Source organism: Apus apus, chromosome 10, assembly GCF_020740795.1.
Source record: "Apus apus isolate bApuApu2 chromosome 10, bApuApu2.pri.cur, whole genome shotgun sequence".
In the NCBI taxonomy this organism is placed as follows: Eukaryota; Metazoa; Chordata; class Aves; order Apodiformes; family Apodidae; genus Apus; species Apus apus.
The window spans coordinates 19851817-19855769 of NC_067291.1; positions in this window are offsets into that span (position 1 = coordinate 19851817).

Genomic DNA, 3953 nt, shown 5'->3' on the forward strand with positions numbered 1-3953 from the left:
CCTTGCCCCAGGGAGGGTACCTGATCTTTAGAGGATGCTGTGTGTCACCTTTGCTTTAGCATCCTCCAAACAAGGAGCTCTGCATGGTTAGCAAACATTTGGGGAAAACCTTACCAAGTTTTTCTTAGGTGATAATTTTTCAGTTATGGGTTTGTCAGGGATTACAGGACTTGCCTTTGATATGGAGGGGACAAATGGGGACACCTGTGCTTGTTCCAAAGGTGACTCCTGCAGCTCAGGATTAATGTTGGGATCTGGCTGATAAAAATGAAGTGCCACACAAGAATGCTGTGCTGCCAAAATAGATGTAAACTGACCCAATTTGAGCCATGAGCTGAACAGAACAACTGCTCAGCAAATGTGAATTAGGCTTCTGTGGCTCAGGTTGAAATCCCAAGATGCTGACGGCGATTGTTCACAACTTTGCTTGTCCCTGTAGGTATTTTTAAAGCCTAGCATGTCTTTATCAATTAGGCAGCCAACATGTTTTACAGGCTCCCTTGTCTGATTCTTTTTTTGGTGAACTCATGCAAGATAAAAGCTTGACTTGTAATGAGCCCCAGTGTCATCTGAGAGCAGCTGGCGAGCAGAAACTGCCGATTTGGAAACGCAGACACGCTGCTGGGGACGTGGCAGAGATGGTCAGGGAGGAGGTGAAACCCAACCCTCCATCCCTGGGCAGCCCTTGCCTTTGGTCAGCATGGAAACCTGCTGTGGGGCTGAGCAGCAGCTATGCCTTCAGGGACTGAGTTTCTTATGGGCAATGGGAATTAACCTCTCCTGTTGGCTGCAACAGAGAATTGCTTCTCTTCCTTTTGGCTGAGATTTATTATAAAGACCTGGGGACCATTCAGGAAAGCTGTTGTGGTGGTATCAGGGTGAGAAAGATGATTTTGCTCATCTTTCCCCTTCTTGGAGAGGTGCCTGATATGCTGGATGTGCACCCTGGTAGGACAAGTGTTCCTTGTTCCAGCCAGTGAAGCTCACTCAGCTTGTCAAGGTTGTCCCATCACTTCAGGCATGCACAGAGTTGCACCCCAAAAAGCAAACAGAGCACCAGGTTTGAGCCCTGTCCCTCTTGTTCTTGCTATGTGGACTTACAGGTGCTTGGACAAGTGGCCCAAGTTAAAATTAATTACAAGTTTGAGTCAAAACTGTTGTTTTGAGTGCTTTTGGTATAGCAGAGACTTCATTTAAAAGAAGCACAAATATTCTGGAGCTCATCCAGAGTGGCAGGATGGTGAGGTCCCCCCAACAAAACCATTTAGCTGACCACAAACTTTAAGTGCACATATTTTCCCCATGTTTGTCCTGTTTTTCATCCAGAGGAGTTTTGGAAATTTGCCCCCAGATGAGCTGTGCTTGGGGAAGAGGAACTCCCCAGCTGCCAAACCACAGCCAGTGTATCTGTGGTCATGGAGCTAAGTGGTAATAGAGCTCCTGGCTTCCACTATGGGGTGGGATTTAAAATACCTTGATTTTGCAAGGAAAAAGCAAAGATGTCCCACTCATGGCTGGAGTGATGAGCAGCAGTGTTAGGACTGGGGCATGTCCACAGCACTGCCAGGAAACCCCATGAGCTTTGACATATCTTGGTGACAGCTTGAACAAACCTCTGCTAAAATGATATGGTCTGATCTGGTCCTTTTGATAATCCTAATTTTAGAGGTGTTCCAAATGCCTTACCAATGGCTTTCAGCTTTGCCTCACTGTGAAACATTCCTTCTAAATTGTTTTTCTGGACCAAAGTCATCCCTGGGGTAAGTTCACTGAGGTTAGTGGGCTTGACAGGAAAAATCTGGACTACTTTAGGGCTGCAAATGTCTGCAGGTCTTAGGAACTTGCTCATGTGTACAAGCAGCTTGGGTACAATCAACAGTGAAAAGAGGCTGCTTCTCTTGGAAGCTGTTTACATAATATTTCAGTGGTGTTTCAACCGAGATTTATTTGTGCAGAAAAGCTGCAAAGTGAAAGCAAAGCAGTGGCAGCGTTTGACAGAAAGGATGAAAGAAAGCAGGCACCCCCCACACCCTGCACCCAGGTCTAGGACCAGCAGCATCTTCTCCCCAGGCTCCCAGCAGCACCCTTCTGTGAGCCCTGGTTTTTGAGGTACTTTGTGATTCCTCCTGGAAAATAAAGATGCTTGGGTGAAGGTTGGTGTTTGTGGTCATGAATGTGAACAACCGAGCTGCAGCTTGGTGCAAGATCTTCTGGGTGCTAATGCAGAAAGACTACCCTGGGGTTTAGAGAAGAGCTCCAGAGTGGAATTCCTTACTAGAAATACAGCTTTCTGGGAGTTTTCCCATTTTTATCTTGGGTCTGAAGTGGCAGCCTGAACACTTGAAGCACATAGAATAAGTCTGGGGAGTCATTGTCCTGTTTCAGTTGTGGTCAGCACTGAAAAAACCCTTTAGAGATTAACTTGGGGAAAAACTTCTCTTTTTGGAGAAGCTTGGATTAAGACCTAAAGTGACAATGGATAATCCCACTGCACAAGTGGGACTGTCCTCTTGTTAATGGCCGTGGCATCCTGCTCTGGAGGATTCTGAGCTGATAGAAGTGGCATTTGGGATGCCTGTGATGTGGGTTTCTCTGGAAAGGCTGGTTCAGCACCCCCAGGTTCTGGGTCCTGAATGCAGCCTCAGCTGGCAGCTTCAAAGGCTGCACAGTCCAAAACAAAACCTCAACAAAGGATTCAGCCATGAGAAAAACGTACTTAGCTGAGAAGCCACGTGCTCTGCATATGCCTGATGAACCTCTCCCAAATTTGTTCCTATCAAGCACTTTAAAAAATGGCTCCTGCCTTCCCTCCTCCTGTTGGAAAGCCAAAGGTCTCATTTTCAAGCCCCATGTCTGTGCACAAGTTGTAAGGAGTTATTTTAAATGATTTGGGAAATTATTTAAGCAGGTGCTGTCCCTGGTGTGCTTGGTTTGATTGAAACCATGGGTGGAGGTTCTGCTGAAACTTCTGCCTAGAGGGGAGGGAAGGGGAATGGCCATGGATTTCATCAGTTGTCCTGTGGGGCCTGGAAGGAGCTTGGATGTTAGATGGGGTGAGCTGAAGCTCCCCAAAATCTAGGTTTTGTAGGGGATTAGAAGGCAAAGCACTGATTGCTTGATGCCTCCCAATGTTAGATTGAATTTCCTGTGGAGGGTTAATGGCAAAGCTGAGGTTCTGTGGCTGGAGGAGTTGCTGGGCAGGCTCTTTTGGTTGGAAAAAGTGAGCTTTTAGCCTTAGCTGTGCTGTGATTGTGCAGGAAGCATGCAAGAAGTCGTCTAGAAAATATATCAGTGTTCAAAAAAAGCACTGTTTTTGAATATGTCTAAAAACTCAGCCTGCATGTGCTTGTGCAAAGCTCTGGTGATGCTTCCAGTGATGCTGTCACTGCCTGGTGTTGAGATGAGAAAACAGGAACCTGTTTTGCCACTGGCAAATGGTTACAGTCAACACTTGTTAACTTTGTGGCTGGTTTAAACTCTGTAATAGGGGGCAAGATGGAAACCCTGGCTGTAGCTGTGCTGTAGCCCCTGGGAGTTGGTGGGGTCCCCCAGGTTGGGACAGCTGTCACCACCCCAGCCTCTGGAACAGAGAGCAGCTCAGACTGGTGTTTCAAAACAGTGATACACTGGGGAAAAATCTTCCTTTCACAAAAGCTGGTGCTTTTTTTTGGGAGAGGAATATTTCTGGACCTTGGCTTTACCTGATTTGCTCCAAGACTGTGGTCAGGAGAAACCTGATTGGTGGAGATAATGTCAGCTTAAGATTTGGGCTGCAAGATAAGGCCTGTGAGATGCTTTTGGCTGCTCTTCCAAAAACCACTTACTGAGGGTTTGTTTCCAGTAGCCTGGGGTCGGAGATTGAATTGAGAGTTGAAAACCTCCCTAACATGGCCAAAGCTACATCCAATGGAGCAGAACAGCTGGACCTTACTGTCCAACTGTGAGAGCATTAC